Below are 15891 nucleotides of genomic sequence, written 5' to 3'. Positions count from 1 at the left end.
TAAAGTTTGCCTCTGTCTCATAAATTTATTTTTTAAAACAATAAAAAACTTTTGCGTAAAGAGCGAGGCGTTGAGGAGTGGACAGCCCCTTTCATATACGGAATAATTTCTGTTCGTTTTAAGTTTTAATGTCGCTCCTTACTTTCAGTTTAAAAAACTTATTTTTTTTATTTAATTTCTGATCGTTTTTTAGTTAATGCAGCTTTTATTTTGGCTCGCCGTCACTGAATAAGTAAACAAAATTTGCATAAAAATTTTACTTTTCTTTTGCTAAATGGCTGTCTCTAAATTTGGTTCTGACATAATTTACAAATTAACTTACGTAACGACCTTCTATATTCGTGTATTTTTCTTCTGGCAAAAAAATACAAAGTTGCAGATTTTTGCAGATATGAGCTGTAAACCTATGTTATAGGGTTTTCTGATACGCCGAATCTGATGGTGTGATTTTCATCAAAATTTTTTCATTTTAGGGGATGTTTCCCCCTCTTTAAAAAATCAGGTAAGTTTTCTCAGGCTCGTAACCTTGATGAAAAATACTAAACTTAATAAAATTCATATATTTAGAATCAGCGTTATAAGCCCATTCTTTTGATACATTTATTAACATCAAAGTCCCGTTTTTAAAATTTTGGCTTAATTTTGTGCTGTATCGCTTGTTTTTTTTTTTTTTTTTTTTTTATTACGTATATGTTATTACGTATATTATTGGGTTATACCCTTAGTAAATACCACTCTATTTACTTTAAAATTTAAAAAAAAAATTTAATTAATACACCCCTGAATCACAAAGGCCGTTTAATTAGAATAGATAGCTCTTTTGAAAGCACTAAAAAAAACTGTAGCGTAAAGAGCGAGGTATTGACTTGGGGGAGGACCCCCTCATATACGTAATAATTTCTGTTCATTTGAAGTTCTAATGTTGCTTCTTACTTTCAGTTGAAAAAACTATTTTTTTTTAATTTAATTTCTGATCGTTTTTTAAATAATGCTTGGAAATCCGGCGCCCTCTTCATAGAAATGTCCCTTACCCCAAAAGAAACATCCTCCACGGAAAGATTCTCCCGAGTAACCCCCTCCTTCAGCCCCCCCCCCCCACAAGAAAAAAATTATTCCTGAAAATGTCGGTATACTTCCCAAAAACCAATACAAAATGTAAGCAATGGGCAGAGTTCATATCTTACAGCCCATCCCCTGGGACCTTTGGGGGATTAAGTCATCGTAAAAGACATATTTATTAGATTTTCGACTATGCTAAACAAAATGGCTATCTCAAAATTTTAATTGGGTGACTTTGAGAGAATAATGAGAGTGGGAGGGGCCTAGTTGCCCTCCATTTTTTTGGTTACTTAAAAAGGGCACTAGAACTTTTAATTTACTTTCCAATGAGCCCTCTTACGATATTCTAGGATCACTGGGTCAATACGATTACCCCTGGGAAAAAAAACAAACAAATAAACACGCACCCGTGATCTTTCTTGTGGCAAAAAATGCAAAATTCCACATTTTTGTAGATAGGAGCTTGAAACCTCTACAGTAGTGTTCTCTGATACACTGAATATGATGCTGTGAATTTCATTAAGTTTCTATAACTTTTAGGGGGTCTTTCCGCCTTTTCTCGAAAATCAGCCAAATTTTCTCAGGCGCGTAACTTTTGAGAAAGTCAAACTTTAGCGTAAAGAGCGAGGCGTTGAGGAGGGGACAGCCCCCTTCATATACGGAATAATTTCTGTTCGTTTTAAGTTTTAACGTCGTTCCTTACTTTCAGTTAAATAAACTTGTTTTTTTTATTTAATTTTTGAACGTTTTTGAATTAATGCAGGCTTTGATTTTGGCTCACCGTACATGAATAATTAAAACAAAATTTGCATATTATATTTGGTTAAATGGCTTTCTCGAAACTTGTTTAATTTTATTTACGAACGTTTTTATTAGCAATAAATATACGTAACTTAGAATTAACTTATGTAACGAACTTCTATATTCATAAATTTTTAACACGTATATTAGGGGGTTCGCCCCCTAGTCAATACCCTGCTCTTTAAACTAAAGTTCGAATTTTTTTTCCAGTTCTTTAAAAATGACCTCTTAATCACAATCAGTTGATCAGTTGAAAAACTTGTTTTTTTTATTTAATTCCTGATCTTTTTCTTTAATAATGCTGGGAAATCCGGCGCCCCCTTCATTGCAATGTCCCTTCCCCCCTGACAACTTCCGTCATGGAAAGATCCTTCCATATAGCCCCCGACCCTCTCCTTCCCCCACCTACCAGAAAAAATCTCCTCTGAAAAAGTCTGTATACTTCCCAATAACCAATACTATATGTTAACATTGAGTAAAGTTCATAACTTTCAGCCCACCCCCTGGGGACTTTGGGGGATCAAGTCATCCTAAAAGACATTTTTATCATATTTTCGACCATGCTGAACAAAATGGCTATCTCAAAATTTTGATCGGGTGACTTTGGGAAAAAAATGAGCGTGGGAGGGGGCCTAGTTGCCCTCCATTTTTTTTGGTAAATTAAAAATGGCAATTTAAATTTTAATTTCCTTTCCAATTCCCCCACCAACTTTATTATTGTCACAATGGGTCGATACTATCACCCCTGGGTAAAAAAAAAAAAAAAAAACAAACAAACAAATAAACACGCACCCGTGATCTTTATTCTGGCAAAAAATGTAAAGTTCCACATTTTTGTAGATAGGAGCTTGAAACCTCTACAGTAGGGTTCTGTGATACGCTGAATATGATGGTGTGATTTTCATTAAGGTTCTATAATTTTTAGGGGGTCTGTCCCCCTTTTTTCGAAAATCAGCCAAATTTTCTCAGGCACGTAACTTTTGATGGGTAGGATTAAACTTAATGAAACTTATATATTTGAAATCAGAATTAAAATCTGATCCTTTTGATGTATCTATTGGTATCAAACTCCCGTTTTTTAGAGTTTCGGTTACCATTGAGCCGGGTCGCTCCTTACTTACAGTTCGTTACCACGAACTGTTTGATAGTTTTTGTTTTTCTTGGTCCCTTTTCAATTGCAAAAATTTTTGGTTTAATCTTTCACTATATAATCTTAAAACAAGTTCAAAAGAATTTTTGAAGATTAATATAATTTGTTGGAAATCATTCTTATTAATAAAAACTCACAGGATATGTTTTAAAAAACATAGTAATCCTAGTAATTCTATAAAAAGATGATTATGATAGTAAAACATAAACAATTCTAAAGGATACTTCAACATATAAAAAATTTACTCAGACCCAACTGAACTGTATGTTAAAAAATTAAGAAAGGACTTAGATGACCTTAAAAAAAATGGAAGTATCACACCACAGATGTATTACAAGTTCTGTCTGAGACGATCAGTCAGCCAAGAACATATGGTTTTGAAAAAAAAAACGATGTAGGCATCCCTTTAAGACCTATAGTTCAAGAACCAATTCACCAACGGTAAAAATCTAAAAATGGGTAGTAATGACACTTAAACCTTTATTATATCTCCAAGATTCGTAAATAAAAAAACTAGGAATTTTTAAAAGATAAACTTACAAACATTGAAAAATAAGATGAGTATAGATTGTTTGCTTTTGATATAAAATCAATGTATACATATATACCTTTTGATAAATCTTTCAGTATTTTATCAAAAAAATCTGGAGGAACATAAAAATGAGATAAAAGAATTATCTGCAGGATTCGAAATGGAAACTATATTAAATTTAGTTAAAATAACTAGAAGGTATGCTAATTATATTACATTTAGAGATAATTTTTACCATCAAATTGGGGGATTAGCACTCGGAGGGCCCTTAAGTCTGCTGTTAGCAAATGTTCATATAGAGTATGTAGAAACTTTAGCTATAGAAACATATTTTTTAAAACCTAAATTTTGGGGCAGATATATAGATAGTGTTTTAGTTATTTGGAATAATGGGGAATCATGAATTGAATATTTTTTGGAACAATTGAATAATTTGGGAGGAGAATTAATTTTTACAATTGAAAAAGAAACAGAGAATGAGTTACCGTTTCTAGAGGTTTTGATCCATAGAAATAATAATGAATTAGCGTTTTCAATTTACCGTAAACTGACTAATAACAACCGTGAGGGGTGTGGTTATTTCTTTAGTTGATAGGGTATTGAAATTAGCATCACCAGAATACATGAGTAATGAACGAATTTTTATTAAAGATATTCTAGCAGGTAATGGCTATACGAAAATATGATTTTTCAAATAATTGAAAAAACGAAAAAAAAGATAATAGAATCTGAAATATTAGAAAACGATGGGCCAAATCAAGGAACAAATTACATAACTTTGCCTTAAATCCAATTATTTTCACAAAAATTAAGAAGAGAATTTTTAAAAAATATATTATAAAGCAGTATTTAAGTCAGGACAAACTATGAGATAATTGCTAAATAATGGAAAAGACAAGGTACCGGGAAATGTGCACAATGGAGCATACAAAAGTCCATGCTCTTGAGGCAAATTTTATGTGGGAAGAACACAGTAGATTTGAGACAATAGGCTACAGCAACACAAAACTGCCATAGATTACTCTCTAAAACATAATAAAAAACCGGAAACGTTTGAGTCAGCTGGTGCAGAACATGTATATAATTTTCGTCATCACAGTATTTTATTTGATCAGACAAAAATGGTAGATACGACTGTAGGACTTTATAAAGTTTCAGAGAAATTATAGAAATAAAAAAGATACTCACTGGGGGTATTATTATCAATAGAGGGGAAGTAGTCTTGAGGATCAATTCTATTTGTAATATTTTAATTAAAATATTCAACCGGTGCAGGTAATATATTTAACGGGTACTGATTTTAATAATTGTTATGAAACAAATGATGACCTTGAGAACAAAGATCAGAACGGTTTAAGTGCTGGGAGAAGTAAACGAGCTGCAGCTAGGCTTGCAACCAAAAGAATCCATTCAATTTATAATTCATACATTGATTGATGAACTTGTGAGGTTTAATTAGGGGTTATGGGCCCGGGGTTAGGTGACCTTTATTTTTTTGTTCAAGTATAAATATATTCTTCATTTTTTGATAGATCTCAATTTATTCATTGATTTTGAGGAGACGAGTATTAACATAATATAAATTTTCTTTTTTTTATTGCATTAATTACGCCAGTTCATTGTCTTTCTATTTAAGATGTGATTTTTAGTCATATTTATTTATATCTATTTCTTTCCTTTTCTTTTGTTTTTTCTCTCTCTTCACGTGTTTAGTTTTGTTGTATTTCAATGTATGGTATTTTTTTTTAAAGTAAGTTTTATTTTTGTCTTTCTCTTTTTATTTCCGTTGAAAAAGGCTACCGGACGTGGAGCCGAAATATTCAGAATGTTTTTTAATTAAGTGTTTATTTTGTTGTTATTTATTCAATGCTTTATTAAAATTAAGACCCGTTTTTTCTTGCTTAATTTTTCTTAATGATCCACAGATTCCAAATGAACAGCCAAAAGTAAATCTTGAGGATCAAGGATAAAAAAAATCCTTCATTCATCACCACATCTGGTTCAAATTGAAATTAATTAAAAAGGTAAGTTTTTTAACAAAAGTAGGAAGGCTTAAGACTAACGGAAATTAGTCCATATATGAAGGAGATCTATCCTTTTTTTATCCCCTCGCTCCTTACGCTAAAGTTTACCTTTTTCCCAATTTTGTAAGAATGACTGCTGAAACTCAAAAGCCGTTGAATCGCATTATGAAGCTTCTTTAAAGCACTAAGCACTTGAGCATAACATGCAACAGGCAGAGGAGGAGGTCGACCCTCATATGCAGAACAATTTCTGTTCATTTTATATTTTATGTTGCTCCTTACATTCATTTGAAAAAATTGCTTCCTTTTATTTAATTTTTGGTCATTTCCTGGCAGAACGCTTGTTCAGTTACTCTCAATGACGTGAAAACAAACAAAGGAAACTCTTGGTCAACAATTTAGGCACTACCTGTTAGGCAAACCAAATTGAGAATGAAGCGAACGGAGGTGGGTTCGTCCTCTTCTGTCGTAAATAGCGAGATGGCTAAACCGTTGTCAGTTATTAAGATTTCGGAGACTGCCAAAGAAGTAGCTGTGATTATATCCGGAAGTCCAATTTAATGGCTCGCCGATTTTAGTGCACTTTCCTAGTTTTTACGGCTATATGTTGTCTTTTCAATTGTTCCATTCTCATATTGTCTATTGCAAGCCAAAAAAACAAATACTATTTTCAATTGATTTTCATAGTTTTATTTTATGTAATAATAAACAAAATATCTGATGATTTTCTCTGATGAACATATCCCTCGATTTGCAATTCAATCTACTATCTAAATATAAAAGTCATTCTTGGTGTCTGCCTACAAAAGAATATCCTTTAGTTCAAAGAATTTATTGCAGATGTTGTTACTTTGTATGGAATTATTGCCTTTTTTATGCTTTATTTTTTTCATCTTTCTAAAAACAAGTGATCTAAAAGCTTGTTTTCAGGCTACAAGAACGAAATAGAAAAGACGATGTAACATGAAAGCTAAAGCAACAGAGTATCAGAATATATTTCACCAATTCTTTTTACTACGAAAAAATTTTTTGAATTTCTACTGCAATTTCAGCACAAAGTGTTTTCAGATAGGATTTCCAATCTTGTGCTTTGGCTCTAGTATCTACTTTGCAAAAACGCTTCATTCTATACCCGAATCCAGGTTGTTGTGGAACCTGAAGACGAAGTTCAATTTGGTTTCCCAGAATTTCTCACTGAAAATCCATTGCTTCTATTTCCCCTAAAATTCACCACATTCTGACAACTTCTTCCTGGATTTCAAAAGTCGAGATTAAAACCGCCGGTTGCCAGTGATGCCAGACGTGGCACAATTGTACCATCTTGGTACATTTCACCTTTACTCGTACAATTTAGTACAATACAACAAAATATGGTGCATTTTACAAAGTTATGGTACAATTTGGCGCAATTCAGAATTGTTGTACTAATGTTTGTACTCTTTCATCGATGAAGCACTTTTGGCATAGCTCAAGGACCCACAACACTTTCGAGACATGAAAATGGTAGACCGGGGCAGTTGTGTAGAGGTTATATTTATCAACAATGAAATTCCGTTATCAGCTGAAACTGCCTTCGAAACAATATGTACCGAATACATGATTGAACTGAGCAACGAAATAAGGCAAAGGTTTTTCTGTTAAAAATACTCATTGGCTAAAAACTTAAACAGAGTGGACCCAAAGATAGCTATGTCTCCTGACCACTCAAATTTAAGCATTGTCCCAATTCTTGTCCAGTTTGCAAATTTGGCAAAGGAGACGGATGTGAAAAATATTGCCAAAGAATGGAAAAGGCTGCCATTTTGTGCTGATCTCAAGAAATGTTCAGATTCTTATCCGGTTTATTTCTGATTTAAAGCACTAGAAAGGATGTGATGGTCCGAAAGTCAAAATTTTCTCATTCTTGGGTTGATTCATGATGAAAATGCTTATCATGCAACAGTCCTCTGCTTGTACGGGATTTTTCTGTTTGTGTTTTCGGCTTGGGCCCTTTCAGATGTCAATTTAAAAAAAAAGAGAAATACACTTGGCTTTACTGCTTTCAATCCTATTCTGGGTGCAAAACGGGCCGTTATCAGGGAATGGAAACCCCCATCAATATGTTGACACACCCCAACTGTTGGAATACTGGAAAAGGCCAGAAAAGGGTACAGAAAATCTGCCACTACAAGTGCTGTCATGGCTTCTTACTCAGATAGTGATGTTTAATGTCATATTTTTGGTCATTTTTTTTGTATGGTTTTTGTAGTATAGAGTATTTGGAACTTCAGACAACTGAAAGTTTCTAAAGCAAGTTCCAGTTTTAAAGATAAAAGATGCCGTTATCTAGATGTTTAAAGTGATTTCAAAAATAGTGAAAGACATGGTGTCTATTTTACCAGTTGTGGGGATATATCCAACTCGACCTTACAAGGTGAGTGAAAGATCTTTTAAAGGCATTTTGGAGGAAAATATTGTTTTAACATAAAAATTATTACGTGTTAGACCATAGTCCCCAAAGTCTTCTTCTTCTATTTAACAGCAGGCGGGCTTTTCAGTAAAACTATTTAGCCCTTTTCCTTTTGCTTCACTCTGTGGGCTACAGAGCTACTGGCTTGATTGCCTCATATTTATTAGATATGTTCAGATATCTTTCAGCAGATCTTTCGACTCTAGGAGTTCAAATATAAGATGATAGATGTCGATTTCTATGCTCTGTGTGCAGTTATAGTTGGCTAGGCTCTTGGCTGATAGTGGGATTTTGTGGTGTTTGAAGCATTTTAACAGTTTACAAAGCAAGGTATGTTGTTCAGACGTCAGTATATTACATTCAAATAGGCAATGGTCAATTGTTTCATTATTCATATTACAATGCCTGCAAAGAGGGGACAGGGGAATTGAACCACTTGAATTAGAAAACTTATATGAGAATGCAAGGAAATTTAGTCCATTTGTTCCAGAACAAATTCTATGATAAATTTTAGAAAGATACTTATTCGGAAAGGGGGAAAGGATAGGATTAATCTTATTAAAATTAATATCTGATAGCCTCCATCGGTAAATATCTCTAATTGGGATTGGTCTCCCAATTGGCTGGTCAATATTTATAGCATTTATTTAATAAATAAAGTCACTATAAAAAGACAATAAATATTTAAGTATTAAACAATATTTAAAGTCACTTCTTTGATCAGTCTCAATTAAAAAAAACAACAACAAGTTTTTCCTGTATTGTTCGTAGGCAGAAGCGTGTATTAGGAGAGGGCTACAAGAGCGATCCTGCCCTCCATCAAGATCTTCATAAAAGGGAAAAGGAGGATTTGTGTGTAAACTATTAAATGGAAAACCAGGTCCCATCAACTACTTTAGGCAATATTTTGTAAGAATACAAGGTTCAAATTTAATTTTTGTCCCTGATGTATACTAAAATCATTATTTGGGGCCAATTTCAGGGCGGGGCTATAAACGGTCGTAAATGGCCAAAAACAACACTTTTTTTTGGCCTATAGTAAAATGTTATTTCAGTGATACCTGTTGCTCAGAACAATTTCTTCGAGTACTGCCAGGAGCACATGTACCGTATTAGAAGAGAAAGAAGAATGAAGGAATAGAGAAAGAAAGTGAATGAAAATATCTGAAACAAAATTTTCATGGATAGTTCTGTACTTCACCGACGATCTACGTGTTACGCAAAGCATAACACATGAAAAAAATTGAGATATGGTACATTTTTTTTGTCTCTGGTACATTTTTCGAGCAATTTGTTTTACATTTTGTTTTCACGTGTCGGCAATACTTTAGGGTGCACTGGCGAAACTTTAAAAATTACTGCAGAATGTCACAGGATAAAATCATGGAGCCATGCCAGCTGTACGTTGTAGAAATTTTCTGGGTAGGATTTATCATAGGCTAGTAAAACCAATTTTTAGTAAGGATATAAGCCTATAATTTGGGCTGTTGAGAAGAAGACGGGAAGGTGCCCAATGGATATTCTTAAAAAAATTACATTCTATAGAATGTAAAAATATTATCCAACTACACTTAGTATCAAGATAAAATATCATGCTAGACAGATATTAACATTTTTAAGACTCTTACACCTTTACCTACCTAGCTGAATATTTGACTGTCTATGCAATATACAGAATAGCCTATCTACCTAGTTGGATAATAACATAGCTTAGTGTTTTGGATATATATCCAAATGGGCAGATAAAAAGATTCTCTAAGCAGTTTTGGGTTAATATCCAACTAGCCAGATAAATTGTTTCTCCTAGGAACAGCAAGAATATCCACCTAGTTGGATAATAATGTAGCTTAGTGTTTCTGATATATATATCCAACTAGGCAGATAAGAATATTCTCTAAGCAGTTTAGGGTTAATATCCAACTAGCCAGATAATTCATTTCTCTTAGGCACAGCATGAACATGTAACTAGGTGGATAATACCAAGTCTTAACACTTCTGATATAGCCTAGATCCAACTGGGAGGATAAGTAAATTCCATTACACAGTTTTCAGATAATATCCAACTAGCCAGATAAATTGTTTCTCTTAGGCACAGCAAGAATATCTACCTAGGTGGATAATAATGTAGCTTAGTGTTTCTGATGTATATCCAACTAGGCAGATAAGAAGACTCTAAGCAGTTTGAGGTTAATATCCAACTAGCCAGATAAATTGTTTCTCTTAGGCAGAAAGAATATCTACCTAGTTCAATAATAATGTTGCTTAGTGTTTCTGATATATATCCAACTAGGCAGATAAGAAGATTCTCTAAGCAGTTTGGGGTTAATATCCAAATAGCCAAATAATTCATAACTCTTAGTCATAGCATGAACATCTAACTAGGTGGATAATACCAAGTCTTAATACTCCTAATATATCCAACTAGGAGGATAAGTAAATTTCATTATACAGTTTTGGGATAATATCCAACTAGCAAGATAAATTGTTTCTCTTAGGCACTGCAAGAATATCTAACTAGGTGGATAATAATGTAGCTTAGTGTTTCTGATAAATATCCAACTAGGCAAATAAGAAGATTCTCTAAGCTGTTTGGGGTTAATATCCAACTAGCCAGATAAATTGTTTCTCTTAGGCTGAGAGAATATCTACCTTGTTGGATGGATAATAATGTTGCTTAGAGTTTCTGATATATATCCAACTAGGCAGATAAGAAGATTCTCTAAGCAGTTTGGGGTTAATATCCAACTAGCCAGATAATTCATTATTTCATTAGGCACAGCATAAACATCTAACTAGGTGGATAATACCAAGTCTTAACACTCCTGATATATATCCAACAAGTTGGATAAGTAAATTCCATTAGGCTATGCAGTTTTGGGATAATATCCAACTAGCCAGATAAATTGTTTCTCTTAGGCACAGCAAGAATATCTAACTAAGTGGATAATGCTGAATCTTAGATCTTCTTATATATATTTAACTAGGCAGGAAGTTACTTAACTAGCCTACCTAGTTTGATTAATATCAGAAGGGCTAGGATAAAGTATTATCCACCAAGTTAGATGTTTATGCTATGTCTAAGAGAAAAAATTGTCTGACTAGTTGGATATTATCACTAATTTGCATGAAGAATTGACTTATCTGTTTAGTTAGAGATATATAACGGAAGCAAAAAGGTAAAGTATTATCCATCTAATTGGAGATGCTTACTTGGCTCTAACGCTCTATTTTATGTGACTAGCAAGATAAAGCTGTTTTTCTTTAAAATTTCTGTTATTTCTCAAGTTATATAATTCCCAACTTGCTTAAAAGGATTGTTCAGATAGCTAACTAGTTGGATAGTATTGGAAATAACTAAGTATGGTTGGATATTATTCTTACATTCTATAGAATAGAAATTTTTAGATATTATCCATTGGGTATACTCCAGTGACAAAATCAAGAAATGGAAAAACGCATGAGAAATATATAATTTGGGCTAGGCCAGCCTATATATTTGCACACTAGTGGGTGATGGTAAAGTGTAATGGACATGTAGTCAAAGTTGGTTAACAGCAATTTATTCTGAATATTATGAAGTAGGCCTAGGCTAAGAATTGTTTCATTTGTATATTTCCTTCTCAAGAGCCCCAATTCCAGGCTTAGGCAGCATTCATAAGCATGTCTAGTTTGAATCTCATTTGTAGACATTTGTCTAGCCTGAATCCAATTGGTAAATATTTACCAAATCATATTATTAAGTTACAACTAAAGTGAATATACCCCTCAATGCCCTTTTTTGTGCTCTTTACATATATGATAATCATTATTGCTTGAAATAAATTTTAGTCCCCAACCCCATATCTAGGCTAGCCTAACAATTCAGGGTATATATTTAAAAATTAGGGGTGTGGGGGTAATTTTATTTCTATGGTAAATGAGACTTACGTATAATCTTTCCCCCACCCCCCACTGTTAACATATAAACCTTGAAGGTGTATATATATTGGTGGGGGCACAAAGTCATGTCCGACAAAAATTGTTATTACATTCTTAAAGAGCATAAAAAAAGGCACTGAGTGGTAGCCTATATTCACTTTAGTTGTTACTCAATGATATGATTTGGCAAATATTTACCATCCAATGTCTGGGCAACAACCATTCACAAGTAAAATTTGTTGCTTATCTAAAACTACAAATTTAGTTTCAAATTGTCATTTCTAGCCAATCAAGAGAGCTTATGCCGTAAAAACTTTCAAAATAGCAATACCTATTTTTACTCTCATAGGGTAATGGACGAAACAAGCCAAGAAATTTGCTTAAAGGGGTTCAAAATTATGTATACTTTTGCATATTTGCCTAAAATGAAAAAAAATAATTAATGAGAAAACAGAAATTAAATTTCAGTTTACAAAGGTAAACAAAATGATGAAAATAGTGGAACTTGACACATTCTGATTGGCTTAATAAAAAATCCTAGACATTGAATTCTAGAGTCTAGAACTCAATGTCTAGCCAAGCGCCTTGTGAATGGTCATTGCCTAGACATTGAATTCTGGCTTGACACATGTCTTGACATGGGATTCTAGCTAAACATGCTTGTGAACACTGCTTTATAATGTAGGCTAGCAGGTGCAGATTTAGGGCAAATTTTTAGGGGGGGGGCAATGTGACAAGTGCACTAAAATCAAATTCATGTGGGGGGGGGCTGAATGTGACAGTGATAGGGTAGGCTATTGAAAGGGTAGGACTCAGAGAGGCCTAGAAAACAGCAAGTAATCAGTTGAAATTGAAAGTGTGAAGGGTCATTGCCTAGACATTGAATTCTGGCTAGACATGCTTGTGAACACTGCTTTATAATGTAGGCTAGCAGGTACAGATTTAGGGCAAATTCTTAGGGGGGGGGCAATATGACAAGTGCACTAAAATAAAATTCATGTGGGGGGGGGGGGCTGAATGTGACATTGAAAGGGTAGAAATCAGATAGGCCTAGAAAAAAGCAATGTAGGCTATTATCATTCCCTATTCAAGGTAACAGTCTGTTATATGACCTCTTTTGAAGGGAACATAACCAAATAGTAGTACTACCATCTGATTTCCAAGTCAAGAAAATTGTCACCATCAAAAAAGTTTTGCTCCATTCATCTGCCCTATAGGGAACATAGCCTATAGCAGTAAATAATATCTCATATTCATTGTTTTTGTTGCCTGAATCACCAGCAACATGAGAGCTAAAGCTCCTCTGAAGGAAATGTGTTAATAAAATGAAAGTAGTCTAATAGACTACCATTAGATTTTTTATTTTTGCTCTTTCCAAATATCATGGTTGCTTGTATCACAGTGTCCCCACCCTCCTGCGGGTCCCAGATTTAGCCTCAGAATATATACAAAACTAAAAGAAAACAATGGAATTCTTGCTTTATAAGCTATAGAAAGTTTGGGAAGGTGTCATAACATCAAACCATCAGGAGCAGTACAAAATCCATCATAACATCACCAAAAAACTCCATCAGAACCTCCAATCATCATAACATTGAAAATTTTAAAACTTTAGTTTTTTGGGGTTTAGAGGGAAAAAGATACCTAGGTTAGATTATGTATTTAACATATGCAATGCCTTACCCCCACCCCCGTATGTGTAAATATATGGCCAAAATTTTTTTCTAAGATGTTATATACTTATTATTATTATATAAACTTATAAATTTTTGTATGTGTTATGATGGTTTGAGGTTCTGACTGGTTGATGTTATGAAATTTTATGCTTGTGACAGGTTGCTGAAATGGTAGCACCAACAAAGTTCTTTTAATCAGATAATTATGTTTACTTTCATTATCATCCATATGTTAAAATGGTATTGGTTTACTACTCTTATTCTCCATAAGGAAACATGGTGAACCTTGAGAAAAGCATCTAGAACAATAAGGGAGGCATGTTTAGATTGCTAATTTTATGCTCTTTTTTACAATTAAACATGCATTTGTAACAATTCACCCTTGCCCCCTGATGATCTCATGTATAGCTTTAGGATATATAGACAATCAGACGAAAAAAAGCCTAAATAAATGAAATTCTTGCTTTAGAATTACGTATTATAGTTTTGTTAATAAGATTATCATGTTTCCTTCTATTCTTTCTCACATTTTTAACTCATTTAAAATTGTATATTTTTATCTAATATTCTTCACAATCCCTTGGGTTAAATTGGATATCTCAGGTCTACACAGAGTAACCAGGTTTACAACATCTCAATCAGTGTAAATATCAATAAACAAATATAGTCTTAAGACTAAGTGCCGGACATGGGGGGGAGGGGGGGAGAATCGGGAGGATTGTCAGAAATTTGATCATAATGTTTGTAAAGGGTGTAAAATAAGAAATCTAATGGCACTACATTTATTTTATTAACATGTTTCTTTCAGAGGGGCCATAACTCTGGTGTTACTATATTATCAAATCTCTTTGTTAAAAAAGCATTTTATTCTTTAACTGGTCCATCAGCTTATGGCATTATGAAATAATCAGAAGTTTTAAATAAATGTAGAGAACCCTCCATTATCTGGGCTCTTTTTAAGGAAATACCATAATCACAAAAGAGTAGTGTCTTTTGATCCCCCCCCTAATAAGGACGCAACTAACTAAGTTGACATATGCATCACAACAATATAAATAAACAATAAATGCAATATTTATGACTATATCTATAACCAGTAGGGGATGGGTACATTGTCACAAATATGTAAATTGTTTTGTAAAATAACGTAACATAAGAAATAAAATGGTACCCCTATTTTTCTTTTAGCCTATGATAACGAGTGGCATGCACATTTTGAGTCTGAGTTTTCATTTCCAGATCCTCATCTTCAAAACTGTAATGATAAGGAATTGAACACCTTAGCTTTTTTGCCAAAAATGCATTACACTCTGTCAACTCAAGCAATTGAAAAAGTGATCTAAAATTTAAAATGGAAGTCTTCCTTCAGCATTGATTGCTTGGGAGCCATGCATCTAAAAAATAGCAGTCCTTTGTTGATTCAATGCCACATACTTTTGATGCATATGATATTCTTGCAATCCACTGTGCCTTCAACATTCTGTATTATCTCCCAGCAGACTAGAAAGTAGCCAACATAACTCCAGTATTCAAAAAAGGTGACTGCACCAAGCCTGAGAATTATTGACCTATCAGCCTAACATCAGATGTGGTTAAAATACTTGAACACATAATTAATGATTCATTGCTTGAATATTTAACCACAAACAAGATCTTGTCACCCAAGCAGCATGGATTCCAGTCAGGAAAATCAATCAAACAAACTTGTTGGACTCATATGAAATAATTACAAACCTGATTGACCAAGGACATCCAGTTGACCTACTGCTGCTAGACTTTGCTAAGGCCTTTAACAAAGTGCCCCATAGTTGACTGCTCTTGGAATTGTCTGCTACTGGTATCAACTCATCCCTGATAGCCTGGCTGATGGATTTCCTCACTAACCACAAGCAGAAAGTCCGTTTATTTGAGATGGTTGGCCAGCCCATCTACTCTGATGAGGCCATAGTAATGAGTGGGGTACTCAAGGGAACTGTATTAGGCCCAACCCTTCTCCTGATTTATATCAATGATATTTCCAATCATGTGGATAACAATATGCATTTGTTTGCTGATGATGCCAGACTTTCTGGCATTGCTAACCCACATAAAATCCAACACAATCTAGACAGGCTACAGAATTGGACTCAAGACTGGCTTCTCCAGTTCAATACTAGCAAATGATGTATTCCGCACCTTGGACATAATAACCCAATGGCTACCTATTCAATTTGAATCCACTCACTACTATAATCGCCCATCTAGTGAAAAAAGAAGAAGAAAGTGACCTTGATGTGATCATT

Source organism: Artemia sp. Qi Xiang Cuo, chromosome 5 (assembly GCF_049724085.1).
Source record: "Artemia sp. Qi Xiang Cuo chromosome 5, ASM4972408v1, whole genome shotgun sequence".
NCBI classification, from domain to species: Eukaryota; Metazoa; Arthropoda; class Branchiopoda; order Anostraca; family Artemiidae; genus Artemia; species Artemia sp. Qi Xiang Cuo.
The sequence above is the reverse complement of the archived record's forward strand: the minus strand, read 5'-3'. Positions refer to the sequence as shown.